At 38.2% G+C, this 16,443-nt stretch overlaps 1 protein-coding gene across 1 annotated transcript in view; it reads left to right on the plus strand.

The window, feature by feature from the left end:
* NSD1 (nuclear receptor binding SET domain protein 1) overlaps positions 1-16,443 on the plus strand; it is a 679,701-nt gene that overhangs the window by 204,282 nt on the left and 458,976 nt on the right.

Raw genomic sequence — 16,443 nt, forward strand, 5'->3', positions numbered from 1 at the left:
CTACATAAAGAGAAGTATTCTACCAGGAAAGAACAGCTCAGTAGCTTGTTCTATGGCAGAGCAGCCTCTTTTAGATAGATTGTGCTTTTCCAAGATAACTTTCCTCAGGTATATCAATCTGATCCTGCCTAACAAGTTCAGTCCATCCCTGAAATACCAGGTAATTTTCTGTACAAGGAACATGGTAACCCCAGACAATTGTTTTGGCCTTCCTTGGTCTTCGTTAGTGAGGTGCAGCCATATTCCTCTAAGAAAATTGGGCAGGGACTCGACGTCTGGCTTCCCTCACCACCCTTAGGAAGACATCCCCAGGGTAATATTTCAGATACATACAGAAAGAGAAGCTCTCTACTAGGAACGAACAGCTCAGTAGCTTGTACTATGGATAGTTACCATCCACAGAAGGCCGAAGCATTTGTCTGTGGTTGTGATGTTCCTTATTCATTGGAGGATTGTCTGGTATTTTGAGGCTGGAATGACCTTGTTAGGTGGGATCAGACTGATATACTTCAGTCAGGGATGTGCAATTCCCATCGCCCGACACCCGGGACATGCAGTTTGGTGCGCCGGGCATATGTGTTTTTTTTTTTTTTTTTTTTTTTTTACATTTAGCCTTGCTGTGCGGGCAAGACGACCACAGCATGGCTAAAGTTTTTTTTTATTATTAAAATGACATTTTAAAAGCGGCTAGCGGCGTGTTGCGGTAGTAGGGAGAAGTGAACTGAGCGTCTTGAGGGCAGAGTAAGAGTGGGAGAAGAAGCCCTCGTACAGCAAATGTTTGCAGCCTTTGTGAATTACGTTCAACTCTATGACAGTCAGCAGGCAGGGTAAATATATAATATGGAATGTGCAGGTCTGCAGGAGCGAGTTGTTTATCTAAGGAACACGACAATGATTTTGACAACTTCCAGCAGTGCTGACAATAGTGCTTAAGTTTCTACACTCTTCTGATCTTTAAAAAGAGTCACTCTTTTTTACACAAAGCGAGTGTCTCCTAACTGGTAGTAACATCACTGAGGGACATAGAGGTAACTGTATTCAGGAACGAGAAAATGGTTTAATCTGACTAAAACACAAGGAAACAAGTTTGTATACAACGATCATGAAATAAGTGTCTGCTCTCTGGCCCCGGGTAAGAGTAGATTGTAGAAATCAGGGAATTTATTAGCTATAATTTGAGTTAAAAAATATGCAGATTTAAACAGTGACGTTAATAAAAGATGTGAAACACTTTACTAGAGCGAGTTGTTCCTGTGAAGAAATGCAGTCTTCTGTAGAGAGGGGTGGGCGGTAGTTGGCAATTCTGAGCAGCCACTTTAATTTCAAGCCTCTGTTTTTAAGCATGCCTGCTCTGAAAATGCAGTAGTCTGCCGGAATGCTGAGAAAGCTTGACATTAAAGTGGCCGCTCAGAATTGCTAACTACTGCCCACCCCTCTCTACTGAAGACTGCGTTTCTTCATAGGAACAGCTCGCTCTAGTAAAGTGTTTCATATCTTTTATTAACGTCACTGTGTTTAATATCTGCATATTTTTCCTTCAACTTCTGGCTAATGAATTCCCTGATTTCTACAATCTACTCTTGCCCGGGGCCAGAGAGCAGACATTTATTTCATGATCGCTGTATACAAACGTGTTTCCTTGTTTTTTTAATTTTAGTCTGATTAAATAATTTTCTCATTCCTGAATATAGTTACCTCTATGTCCCTCAGTGATGTTACTACAGGTTAGGAGCGACTCGCTTTGTGTAAAAAGAGCGACTCAACTTTTTAAAGAGCAGAAGAGTGTAGAAAGTGCTATTGTCAGCACTGCTGGAAGTTGTCATAAGATCATTGTCGTGTTCTTCAGATAAACAACTTGTCGCTCCTGCAGGACCTGCACATTATATAATACTGTATAGAAGTGAAGACAGGAAGCAGGAATCCCTGCAAATGCAGGCTGTATAGCATTATGTACACTCTTGTTGCACAAATAATACATGTACTTCTCTCTGAAATGTGTTTTGTATATGTATGTGTTCAACGAAATAAAGATCCAGCGAACAAAGGCTTCATCAAACGGGGTGAGTTTAATAAAAGTCTCAAATCAAATTCACAAAAATCCAACACAGTGATAGACAAAAATAGGTGAGGGGAGTAAAATAATTAATATAAAAAACTGATATTGTAATAATTACGCTGTGACCATCGGCTACCAGTCGGTCTTACGCGTTTCGGCTGGGAAACTTAGCCTTAATCATAGACCTAAAGTGTAACCGGTGTTCTGCCTTAAATACCCACATTAATGAGATTCAAGGATGAACAGCTGGCAGTCACAGCGTAATTGGTTAGTACTAACAGACTGATTAACAGAAAATCAATTTCAACATTTAGACAATATGGAAGTACATTTTTCTGCAAAATACGTGTTAGGACATGCTAGAAAATATTATCTATCATTTGAATCCATATTGTTTATTTAGCTCTGTATTAGCTTGAAAATATGTTATCCTACAAATTATTTGGCTAACGTTGTATACAGAGACAGTTCCCAAGCTAAGTTTTGTTCCTCAATCATTGGCTCTCAGCTCTTATTTTCTAATTTTTAAATTTTTGTTAAATTAAGAAGAAAATAAGTTTAATTATTTATTAATTAATATTTCAAGTTTGAGACGGATGTTACTTTTAAATCCACTTAGACATTCTGAATGGCTCAGTCTAGATAGAAGGCACATCAGTGATGAAGAATGCACAGCCCGAATACTAAAATCTAGTTAATAGAGACATTAGTGATGAAGAATATAAAGCCCAGATACTATAGTCTAGATAATAGGAACATCAGTGATGAAGAATATAAAACCCAAATACTACATTGATATAAACTCTCTCTTACAATTCACCTCATAGCCCGGTACAACAAGAATATGTATTTTACAAAGTAATGCAAACACTCACTATCATTAAATTAAATCCCTCTTAATAGTCCTACAGTTTATCTATATAAATATATATCTATATATCAGTTGTTTCTCAACTATTCACTAGATCTCTTTATCTTAGTGTATACTATTTCCAAAAGTTAATAATATCCCCAGCTACATTAAAGCCTTTAGGACGTCTAGTCTGGAGGGTAAAAATCCAGAATGCTTCTTTATATAGAAGTCTTTGCACTCTGTCACCCCCTCTTGGAGTTTGAGAGATTCTCTCTATTACTTGCCATTTAAAACTGTTGACTGACTTGTTGTGCTCATAAATGAAATGATGCACCAAATCAGACACATCCCTTTCTTTGTCAATATTATTCAGGTGCTCTCTAATGCGTGTGCGTGCCTCACGTGAGGAGCAACCCACATATTGTTTTTTACAAAGAGTGCACTCTACCAAGTAGTTGACAAAACTTGTTCGGCAATTAGTACATGAATTAGATAGAAATACCCTTTGGGTGCTTCTGGACTGAAATTTGTCTGTAACATATGTATGACTACAGGCTATACAATTGGAAAAATGACACTTGTAGTGCCCCTCAACCTGTAACCAGCTACTTCCTGTTACCGGAGGCTTTTTTATCATACTAGGGGCTACTAAGTTCCCAATTGTACGTCCTTTTTTAGAAATAAAGTTAAGACCCTCCCTGGCTAGATCTCTGAGGCTATCCTCACCTGTTAGAACAGGGAGGTGTTTGTTAATGATATAACAAATTGCTTTAAATTGTGGACTGCAAGTTGTAATAAAGTTTGGTTTGTAAATATCAAACCTATTGTTAGACTTGTAGCTATTCTGTTGTAGCATATTGTTTCTATCTAATCTGTCCACTTCTATAAAAGCTCTATTAATAACTTTCTTATTATAGCCTCTTTCCAAAAGTTGTTGTCTCAGTATATCTGACTCCGTGAGAAAATCTTGATCTGTTGTACAATTCCGTTTAAGCCTTGTAAATTGGGCAGCTCTCGAGCTGAACATAGATGGACTTCCGGGGCTGAGCTTAAGGAACACGGCAGCGTGGACGTTGTCGGAGCTACCTGAGCTAACTTTCCATCACCGCGGCGCCTATAGCCCTTGTTTGGCAGCTAACACCAAACTGGGCGTGCAAGCCAGCATCTGTGGTTGGCGGGCGCTGGAAGCCAGATCTTAGGCGTTGGGCCGACTTCGCCACGGCCAGCTGCTTGGGGCCCCGGGAGCCTGGGTGTAAAGACGGACTGCCGCATTCAAAGGGGGTGCCGTCACTAACTTTACACACTATCGCAAGGAGTGCCAAGACAGGAGCACCGGAGCAGAGCACGAGGGTTCAGAAGTGCACGCTGTGCAGGTCCCTGACAACAAGGAGACGACAGCCTACAACAGCGGAATATCAGAGGCGGCATCATCTGAAAACCCGCCGAGACACCCCCCTTAGCAAACGCAAGTATCTGCTTTATTTGGAACTTATGTGTTATGCTTGATTATACTTTGGGTATAGCCACATTGTCAGCTTTAATAGACTGAGGAGCAAAGAAGTGGAATAAGCAAGGCCAGAATCCACTAACCTTAAATATCCATGATAGTAGTGGTAGCCTTTGCTTAAAGAACGTGGCCCATCTGTATATAACTCTAAGGGGGGTGCGGGTCTGTTAAAGCCCTCTTAAAATTATCTGTTGTAGTGGGCAGTTGGTGGATCAGCCCTTGGATCATATCATGTGCTAAGCTGTTTTTGGTAAAAAAAAAAAAAAAAAGAAGAAACAGTCCCTGTTAGGTGGCGATTACAGAGCTGGGAAGTCTGCTCCCTTTATATGTGATTCCCACCCAGAATACAGGGTCTGTGTACAAGACAGTACATAAAGCTGTTAAGGAGCCTCAAAAAGCCTAAAATGAAGGAAGTCTGATGTGAAGGAAGAAGATATTCCCACAAAAGAGGGAAAAAGGGAGACTTTGCTGGACATAATTTATTGTGTGGTGACCATAACAGGCTTTGCAGTCTTCTTTTTCCTCTGTTAAACCTTATCTCTCTACTTTTCTGTACCCTTTTAGGGGGTTTTGAGTTTGTTCTCCAAGAGGTATTGGAGTATATAAATGTGATGCAAAGTTGAAATATGTGCATAGCAGGTGCAGGTGTAAGTGCCTGAAAACAATATCTAAAGCTGGTTAATTAAGTAAGAGAAAGCTTTATTAGAGGAATCATTACAAATGTCATGTAAGGACTCATGAATGTAGCTTAATAGAGAGGCTGCCTATGATAAACAGTGTGTATTTAGCTTGAGAGCTGTTAAATAAGTAATAGTTTTTGAGATTAAGCTAATTTACTGGCAGTGGGTTAAAAGGAGGTAGAATATATCAAGTGTTGAGACTATGAGTCAGATAATGGTACAAGCGAGTAAGGGTCTGTAATCTAAGATTTTGGTTAGCAGGGGCAAGGCAAAGTTCTATTAAAGGTCACTTCCCCTTGATTCAGAGATTTCACATGCATGCGTCTATTAAAAATTAAAAAAAAAAAAAAAAAATCATTCACTTTTTTTTGTTTTTTTCCCTTTATTTTTCTCTTTTTTGAGTATTTTTTTTTGCACTAGGAATAATATTTGAGAATTATTTTTTCACAGAGAACACAATATAAGGTGTGTTGATCCTGTCCACAGGTTACACACTCTCGTTAGGAGAGAGAAAATTATTATCCATAGCGGATACTTTTGCACAGATTCTACTATTACACGCATCTTTTTCTATATATGGAAAAATTTATTAAAACTAGATCACCAGCCATGCCTCCCAAAACCAAAGATAAAAAAATATTAAGTAAAAGTAGCGAACAGGTTGCAGAAATTAACCTAGACGAGTCACATCTGAATATGACAGACTCACACTCACTTATGCAACAAATCTCAGATTTAATATTACCTCAGTTTAACAATATAAAACAAGAAATAGCCACGCTATCTACTGAAATCAGACAATATGCTAACAGACTAAATGAAGCAGAATTAAGGATCTCTAATGTAGAAGACCAGGTATATAATGCAGAGCAAACACTATCTGTTCATAACAAACAATTGCTTGCCATGCAGAATAAAATAGAAGACTTAGAAGACAGAGCCCGAAGGAATAATATCAAGATAGTGGGGCTGCCTGAGTCAAGCGAATTTAAAGATCTGATCACTTTTGCGTCTCAAACTCTACCACAATATTTAGGCATACCTGTGGAAGAACTCCCCATAAAAATAGAGAGAGCACATAGAATAGGTATTAAGAGATCAGAGCAAGATCATATTAAAGGGAGGCCCATCATGATTAAAGTACTAAATTTCCAGGACAAGGTCACCCTACTAAGACAATACCGTAAACACCATGAATTCATGATATCTAATAACCGTATCTATCTTTTCCAAGATTTCTCAGCAGAGACTAGTAGTAAAAGACGCGAGAGGGCTCCCTATTGTACCAAATTGATTGAAGCTAAATGGTCAGCGCGAATGATTTATCCAGCTAAAGAAATCAATGGTACAATGAGGACCCTTCTGACAACTACTGAGGCTAAAGATTTCTGTCTAGAACAGGGCTTGTGATAGGGGCACATATCAGATTAGTGATAGAATCACCAGGGAAAGATGTTGACTAAGCAAGTTATATTTTGTGTTGTTTTTATTTTCTGTTTTAAGATATTGAAACACTATGTGGATTCTATTTTCGGCAATGTTTTGTGGACTTTTTATCGGAGGGAGGGTCTGGTGTGCTGGAGGGAGGGGGGCGAGCCAAATGAGATGGGTGATGTGAGGTCTTTAATTGAGTTAAGGACAAAAATAGGATGTTGGAAAAAATTAATTTTATATCTTGGAATGTAGGTGGTATCTCATCGCCCATAAAAAGGAAGCTAATATTAAAGCAATTAGGACAATTTAAGCAGAGTGTGGCGATGGTACAAGAGACGTACTTAAAACCATCCGAAGCGGAGAAATTAAAAAGTAAGTGGGTGGGGCAGGTAGTAGCTACACCGTATTGCGGCAGGAAAAAAGGGGTAGCGATTTTATTTAATAAGAATTGTGAATATAAAATATTAACACAAGAGATAGACATACAGGCAAGATATATAATCATAGACATCCAAATCAATAACTTAAATGTAGTTCTATGTAATGTATATGGTCCAAATAAGATTGACGATGAGTTTTGGGTGGGGCTGAGCAAGAAATTAATGAAATATATAGGGAAGAACATCATTATAGGGGGGGATTTTAATTTGACACCGGTACCTTTAGTAGATAGACTTAAGTGTAGTCTAACCAGGAACATCAAAAAGGAAGGGAGTCTTCTGAAAAAGTTCATGAAAGGGCTGAGGGTGCTGGATGTTTGGAGAGATCAAAACCCTGATGCACTTGAATTTACATGTGTATCAAAAACATTTAAGACCCTCTCAAGAATCGATTTTTTTCTAAGCTCTGAAAATATGTTGGGTTTGAATCTGAAAGCGGATATTAAGGATATATGTATTTCAGATCATGCGATTATAACCTTAGAAATTCAGAACTTAATACCAGCAGGGGGTGGTAATGGTAGAATTAGATTCCCTAGACACCTATCGTACAATATACATTTTAAGAATTATATTTTAGAAAAATGGAAGGAATATAACATTTTTAACAGTAGCTATACTGGCAAATGGGAGATCAATTGGGAAACAGCTAAAGCATATATTAGAGGGAGTGTAAAAGCATACCTGTGTAAATGGAAAAAGAAAAATAGGGAACGAGAATGCCAACTTAATAATCAACTTAAGAACACATATAGAGCCTACATAAGCAATGTTAATCCACAGACTTGGCTAAAGTATCAAAATAGTAAACAAGAAAAAGATATATTCACAAAACAAATGGTTCTACAACAAGATGAAAAAGATAGAGCTAAATACAGAGGAGTCTATGGAAGATCCTCTAAATATATAGCTAGATTAAGTAAAATGCAGAGACAAAGGAACTATATATCAGCTATCAAAGTAGGGACAGATAGGGCAAATACGACAAAGGAAGTGAAGCAGTTAATGTTTAAATATTTTGAAGAGCTTTATACGAAGTCTGTAGTGGATTCTCTGCAGAAAACAGTTTTGGGAACAACTAGAAACTAGGAAACTTGAAGAGGCCGACAGAGAGGGGCTAAATCTACCAATATCAGAAGAAGAGGAAGCTCAGACTATTAGGCAGATGAAAAGTAACAAAGCACCGGGACCTGATATGCTCCCGGCCGAATTTTACAAAATGCTAAGTAGTGAAATCACACCTACGCTTACTAACTTATATAATAGCTATTTTTTAAAAAGGGAAATGTACTCTAAGTATTTTGCGGCTTCCTCTATTACGTTAATTTTAAAAAAAGCTAGAGCCCCAGAAGATCCAGGATCCTACAGAGCGATATCACTGCTAAACAGTGATTATAAGATACTAACCACTATCATAGCGAATAGACTTAAAAAAATACTACATAAAATAATTCACATAGACCAGGTAGGCTTTATGACGGGACGCAACCCAGCCAGAAATATCCGTAAAGTTCTCGTTACATTAGATCAGTGTTGTCAAGACACGAAGCAAAATCTCAATAAAGACTGCCCAGGCTTAGCGGTGTTAGCAATAGATGCGGAAAAATCATTTGATGCTATAACCTGGGACCACCTTTTTACAGTATTAGGGAAGTTTGGAGTGCAAGGGAATATTGAGTCCTTTATAAAACTTATATATAGATGACCGACATCTAACTTAATTATTAATGGTGAAACTACTCCAGACATTGTGCTTAAAAAAGGTACAAGACAAGGTTGTCCCTTGTCTCCCATGTTGTTCAATCTATCAATAGAGCCATTAGCTATCAGGCTAAGAAAAGAATTAGAAGGCATTAAAATTCACCAGCAGAAGATCGTTCTTTCTTTATTTGCGGATGACTTACTACTATTTCTTTTGAATACTACCAATAGTATTAAAAAACTTCTGGACATCATAAAGCAATTTAGTGCATTTTCGGGCAACAAAGTCAATGTAGATAAATCGGAGATTATGTGGTTATATGGATCAAGCCAGAAGTGTAAAGACTGTCCATTCAGGGTAGTTGAACAGATTAAATATTTAGGCTTAACTATTACTAGGAATCCGAAGCAATGGTATGGCAAAAATATTACACCATGTCTGGATAAATGTATAGCAGATTGCAAAAGATGGTGTAACTTACCATTAATATCTCTGCCAGAGTTATGTTAATTAAAACAATAATTTTCCCTCGAATATTGTATCTTCTGCAGAATTTACCTATTATAATAACACAGAAAGACTGCATTAGTTTTAATAGGATGTGTAATAGGTTTATATGGGCAGGAGGGAAAGTAAGATGCGCTGCAGAAATAACAACCCTTCCCCTCAAAGCTGGGGGGCTGGCACTCCCAAATCTCCAAGCTTATAATATAGCCGCATTGGCAAAATATGCGATAGATTGGATTATTGAGGGAAACTGTTTCCTTTGGTCCGCTTGAAGCAGAGATATGCGCTCCCTATACGTTGAAAGCACTTCTGCACTGTGAATCCAAAAATCTCCCTAAAAAGATTAGGCAGCGGTTAACGTTTAACAACATAATAGCCTGGCATAAACTGGGTAAAGGAGTAGGAATAAACATGTATAAGTCAAGGTACCTATCGATACTAGGGAATCCGAAATTTCAAGCAGGATGTAGCGAAAGTGGAGTTTTTCATAGATGGCGAAGGAAGGGCATTGTTAATTTGATACAAATTGAGGAGAACACAACACATATAGTTAAATCATTTGATGAATTAAAAGATGAATTTCAGCTAAAGAATACAGATTTCTTTGCATATCTGCAAGTCAGGCACTTTCATAATGAGTTACAGGCTAAATATGGGAATGACTGGTCATTAGGAGGATTAGATAAAACTATTACAGTATTTGCACAAAAGAAATATGTGATCAGCATGATTTATAACTTCCAAATGAACTATAAAATAGAAGCACATTTACAGACGCTGAAAGATAAATGGAGGAAAGTACATGTTATAGTGTCAAGGGAGGAGCTAGTAGATAGTTTCAACACTGTCCTAAGGACAACCAAGGTTACTACTTGGAGAGAGTCACATTTTAAAGTAATTAATCAACTATATGTCACACCTAGTAAAATAGCAAGATGGTACAAGAATATGGATATGGCTTGCTATAAATGCGGCGCTAAAGAAGCTGACTTAGAACATTGTTTGTTTGTCTGCCCAAAAATTCGGCAGTTTTGGTATAAAGTACAATTTTGGTTGAATAGGTGGCTAGACCAGAAACTCCAAATAAACAATGAAATGGTGCTCTTTTTATATCAGGGTACAGATCGGCACGAAAACCCCAGCCTAATTTACACGGCAATCCTCCAAGGCAGATCACTGATTTTGGGTAATAGGAAAACCTTAAAAGCACCAAGTATTTCACAGTTGGTAAGAGGGATGAAGAATCAGATGATTTTGTAACAATATGATATCTATCTAGATGTAAATAAAGATATAAAAAGGTTTTTTCACAAATGGCTAAACATAATAGAAACCGAGTCAGTGGATGTACAACTTCAAATTATTAAACCTCTATGTCAAAAATAGTTAGATTCATGATTGCCAAGGAGGAATTGCCAAGTGCCTGGAGTGCTCTGCTATAGGAGGTAGCATCGAACCTCAGTGGGGGTGCTTACCCCCCCCGCACACCAGAAGCTAGTCTGACCTACTCTGATGGGAGTCCACACTTGTGTTTCATGTGGGTTTTTGTTGTGTTTTTATTTCATGTAATTAGCAAGAGTCCATGAGCTAGTGACGTATGGGATATACATTCCTACCAGGAGGGGCAAAGTTTCCCAAACCTCAAAATGCCTATAAATACACCCCTCACCACACCCACAAATCAGTTTTTACAAACTTTGCCTCCTATGGAGGTGGTGAAGTAAGTTTGTGCTAGATTCTACGTTGATATGCGCTCCGCAGCAGGTTGGAGCCCGGTTTTCCTCTCAGCGTGCAGTGAATGTCAGAGGGATGTGAGGAGAGTATTGCCTATTTGAATTCAATGATCTCCTTCTACGGGGTCTATTTCATAGGTTCTCTGTTATCGGTCGTAGAGATTCATCTCTTACCTCCCTTTTCAGATCGACGATATACTCTTATATATACCATTACCTCTACTGATTCTCGTTTCAGTACTGGTTTGGCTTTCTACTACATGTAGATGAGTGTCCTGGGGTAAGTAAGTCTTATTTTCTGTGACACTCTAAGCTATGGTTGGGCACTTTTTATATAAAGTTCTAAATATATGTATTCAAACATTTATTTGCCTTGACTCAGGATGTTCAACATTCCTTATTTCAGACAGTCGGTTTCATATTTGGGATAATGCATATGAATAAATCAATTTTTTTCTTACCTTAAAATTTGACTTTTTTCCCTGTGGGCTGTTAGGCTCGCGGGGGCTGAAAATGCTTCATTTTATTGCGTCATTCTTGGCCCAGACTTTTTTGGCACAAATTTTTTTTTCTGTTTCCGGCGTCATACGTGTCGCCGGAAGTTGCGTCATTTTTGACGTTTTTTGCGCCAAAAGTGTCGGCGTTCCGGATGTGGCGTCATTTTTGGCGCCAAAAGCATTTAGGCGCCAAATAATGTGGGCGTCTTTTTTGGCGCTAATAATATGGGCGTCACTATTGTCTCCACATTATTTAAGTCTCATTATTTATTGCTTCTGGTTGCTAGAAGCTTGTTCACTGGCATTTTTTCCCATTCCTGAAACTGTCATTTAAGGAATTTGATCAATTTTGCTTTATATGTTGTTTTTTCTATTACATATTGCAAGATGTCCCAGATTGACACTGAGTCAGAAGATACTTCTGGAAAAACGCTGCCTGGTGCTGGATCTACCAAAGTTAAGTGTATCTGCTGTAAACTTGTGGTATCTGTTCCTCCAGCTGTTGTTTATAATGAATGTCATGACAAACTTGTTAATGCAGATAATATTTCCTTTAGTAATGTTACATTACCTGTTGCTGTTCCGTCAACATCTAATGTTCAGAGTGTTCCTGTTAACATAAGAGATTTTGTTTCTAAATCCATTAAGAAGGCTATATCTGTTATTCCTCCTTCTAGTAAACGTAAAAGGTCTTTTAAAACTTCTCATTTTTCAGATGAATTTTTAAATGATCATCATTCTGATTCTGATAATGGTTCCTCTGGTTCAGAGGATTCTGTCTCAGAGGTTGATGCTGATAAATCTTCATATTTATTCAAAATGGAATTTATTCGTTCTTTACTTAAAGGATTACTTTCTGTTATAATTTTTAAGCTAAACAACTAACATATTAAAGTTAATAAACATTAATTAAAACCTACTGACCTATATATTCTCCAAAACGAAGTTTCATAACGTTCTAAAAGTTATATCTTTTATTAGTCGATGATGTCACGTTATCCTGCCCACTATTTTCAGCACTGAGTGTTCAAAATACTTAAACCAATAACTCTGTGTTTAAAGCGCCATTTTGAAACCTAGGTATTGTAAACGGATTGGTACAGAGCAAAGGATACCCATGGAGTGGGTTTGGAAAACAATTACATTTGCAGACAAGATTTCTGATATACGGTAGAGATATGTTAATGAAATGCTATTGATAAAAAGCGTATTTGGGGTAGTTAGTTAGTAACAGGCATAGAAAATATTTACTTACAGTGGCCCTTTAAAGAAGTCTTAATTTCTTTAGAAATAGAGGATTCTGGTCCTCTTGATACTAAATCTAAACGTTTAAATAAGGTTTTTAAATCTCCTGTAGTTATTCCAGAAGTTTTTCCTGTCCCTGATGCTATTTCTGAAGTAATCTCCAGGGAATGGAATAATTTGGGTAATTCATTTACTCCTTCTAAACGTTTTAAGCAATTATATCCTGTGCCATCTGACAGATTAGAGTTTTGGGACAAAATCCCTAAAGTTGATGGGGCTGTCTCTACTCTTGCTAAACGTACTACTATTCCTACGGCAGATAGTACTTCCTTTAATGATCCTTTAGATAGGAAGATCGAATCCTTTCTAAGAAAAGCTTACTTATTTTCAGGTAATCTTCTTAGACTTGCTATATCTTTAGCGGATGTTGCTGCAGCTTCAACTTTTTGGTTAGAAGCTTTAGCGCAGCAAGTAACAGATCATAATTCTCATAGCATTGTTAATCTTCTTCAACATGCTTATAACTTTATTTGTGATGCCATCTTTGATATCATTAGAGTTGATGTCAGGTATATGTCTCTAGCTATTTTAGCTAGAAGAGCTTTATGGCTTAAAACTTGGAATGCTGATATGTTTTCTAAGTCAACTTTGCTTTAGCTTTCTTTCCAGGGTAATAAATTATTTGGTTCTCAGTTGGATTCTATTATCTCAACTGTTACTGGAGGGAAAGGAACTTTACCACAGGATAAAAAATCTAAAGGTAAATTTAGATCTAATAATCGTTTTCGTTCCTTTCGTCACAATAAGGAACAAAAGCCTGATCCTTCACCCACAGGAGCGGTATCAGTTTGGAAACCATCTTCAGTCTGGAATAAATCCAAGCCTTTTTGAAAACCAAAGCCAGCTCCCAAGTCCACATGAAGGTGCGGCCCTCGTTCCAGCCCAGCTGGTAGGGGGCAGATTATGATTTTTCAAAGAAATTTGGATCAATTCAATTCACAATCTTTGGATTCAAAACATTGTTTCAGAAGGGTACAGAATTGGCTTCAAGATAAGGCCTCCTGCAAAGAGATTTTTTCTTTCCCGTGTCCCAGTAAATCCAGAGAAGGCTCAAGCATTTCTGAAATGTGTTTCAGATCTAGAGTTGGCTGGAGTAATTATGCCAGTTCCAGTTCTGGAACAGGGGCTGGGGTTTTATTCAAATCTCTTCATTGTACCAAAGAAGGAGAATTCCTTCAGACCAGTTCTGGATCTAAAAATATTGAATCGTTATGTAAGGATACCAACATTCAAAATGGTAACTATAAGGACTATCCTGCCTTTTGTTCAGCAAGGGCATTATATGTCCACAATAGATTTACAGGATGCATATCTGCATATTCCGATTCATCCAGATCACTATCAGTTTCTGAGATTCTCTTTCCTAGATAAGCATTACCAGTTTGTGGCTCTGCCGTTTGGCCTAGCAACAGCTCCAAGAATTTTTACAAAGGTTCTCGGTGCCCTTCTGTCTGTAATCAGAGAACAGGGTATTGTGGTATTTCCTTATTTGGACGATATCTTGGTACTTGCTCAGTCTTCACATTTAGCAGAATCTCATACGAATCGACTTGTTGTTTCTTCAAGATCATGGTTGGAGGATCAATTTACCGAAAAGTTCATTGATTCCTCAGACAAGGGTAACCTTTTTAGGTTTCCAGATAGATTCAGCGTCCATGACTCTGTCTCTGACAGACAAGAGACGTCTAAAATTGATCTCAGCTTGTCGAAACCTTCAGTCACAATCATTCCCTTCGGTAGCCTTATGCATGGAAATTGTAGGTCTTATGACTGCTGCATCGGACGCGATCCCCTTTGCTCGTTTTCACATGCGACCTCTTCAGCTCTGTATGCTGAACCAGTGGTGCAGGGATTACACAAAGATATCTCAATTAATATCTTTAAAACAGATTGTACGACATTCTCTGACGTGGTAGACAGATCACCATCGTTTAGTTCAGGGGGCTTCTTTTGTTCTTCCGACCTGGACTGTAATTTCAACAGATGCAAGTCTTACAGGTTGGGGAGCTGTTTGGGGGTCTCTGACAGCACAAGGGGTTTGGGAATCTCAGGAGGTGAGATTACCAATCAATATTTTGGAACTCCGTGCAATTTTCAGAGCTCTTCAGTCATGGCCTCTTCTAAAGAGAGAATCGTTCATTTGTTTTCAGACAGACAATGTCACAACTGTGGCATACATCAATCATCAAGGAGGGACTCAAGTCCTCTGGCTATGAAAGAAGTATCTCGAATACTGGTATGGGCAGAATCCAGCTCCTGTCTATTTTCTGCGGTTCATATCCCAGGTATAGACAATTGGGAAGCGGATTATCTCAGTCGCCAAACGTTACATCCGGGCGAATGGTCTCTTCACCCAGAGGTATTTCTTCAGATTGTTCAAATGTGGGGACTTCCAGAAATAGATCTGATGGCTTCTCATCTAAACAAGAAACTTCCCTGGTATCTGTCCAGATCCAGGGATCCTCAAGCGGAAGCAGTGGATGCATTGTCACTTCCTTGGAAGTATCATCCTGCCTATATCTTTCCGCCTCTAGTTCTTCTTCCAAGAGTAATCTCCAAGATTCTGAAGGAATGCTCGTTCTGCTGGTGGCTCCAGCATGGCCTCACAGGTTTTGGTATGCGGATCTTGTCCAGATGGCCTCTTGCCAACCGTGGACTCTTCCGTTAAGACCAGACCTTCTGTCGCAAGGTCCTTTTTTCCATCAGGATCTCAAATCCTTAAATTTAAAGGTATGGAGATTGAACGCTTGATTCTTAGTCAAAGAGGTTTCTCTGACTCTGTGATTAATACTATGTTACAGGCTCATAAATCTGTATCTAGGAAGATATATTATAGAGTCTGGAAGACTTACATTTCTTGGTGTCTTTCTCATCATTTTTCCTGGCATTCTTTTAGAATTCCGAGAATTTTACAGTTTCTTCAGGATGGTTTGGATAAAGGTTTGTCTGCAAGTTCCTTGAAAGGACAAATCTCTGCTCTTTCTGTTCTTTTTCACAGAAAGATTGCTAATCTTCCTGATATTCATTGTTTTGTACAAGCTTTGGTTCGTATAAAACCTGTAATTAAGTCAATTTCTCCTCCTTGGAGTTTGAATTTGGTTCTGGGGGCTCTTCAAGCTCCTCCGTTTGAACCTATGCATTCATTGGACATTAAAGGGACAGTCAACACCAGAATTTTTGTTGTTTAAAAAGATAGATAATCCCTTTATTACCCATTCCCCAGTTTTGCATAACCAACACAGTTATATTAATACACTTTTTACTGCTGTGACTATCTTGTATCTAAGCATCTCCTGACCGCCCCTAATCACATTACTTTTAGTTATTATCTATTGACTTGCATTTTAGCCAATTAGTGCAGTGTCTGCCACAACCCACGGGCGTGATCACAATGCTATCTATATGGTTTACCTGAACTACTCTCCCCTGTTGTGAAAAGCAAATACAAAAGCATGTGATTAGAGGCGGCCTTCAAGGGCTTAGAAATTATCATATGAGCCTTCCTAGGTTTGCTCTCAACTAGAATATCAAGAGAACAAAGCAAAATTGTTGATAAAAGTAAATTGGAAAGTTGTTTAAAATTACATGCCCTATTTGAAAAATAAGTTTTTTTTGGCCTTGACTGTCCCTTTAAATTACTTTCTTGGAAAGTTTTGTTTCTTTTGGCCATCTCTTCTGCTAGAAGAGTTTCTGAGTTATCTGCTCTTTCTTGTGAGTCTCCTTTTCTGA

Source organism: Bombina bombina, chromosome 6 (genome assembly GCF_027579735.1).
Source record: "Bombina bombina isolate aBomBom1 chromosome 6, aBomBom1.pri, whole genome shotgun sequence".
Taxonomy (NCBI): Eukaryota; Metazoa; Chordata; class Amphibia; order Anura; family Bombinatoridae; genus Bombina; species Bombina bombina.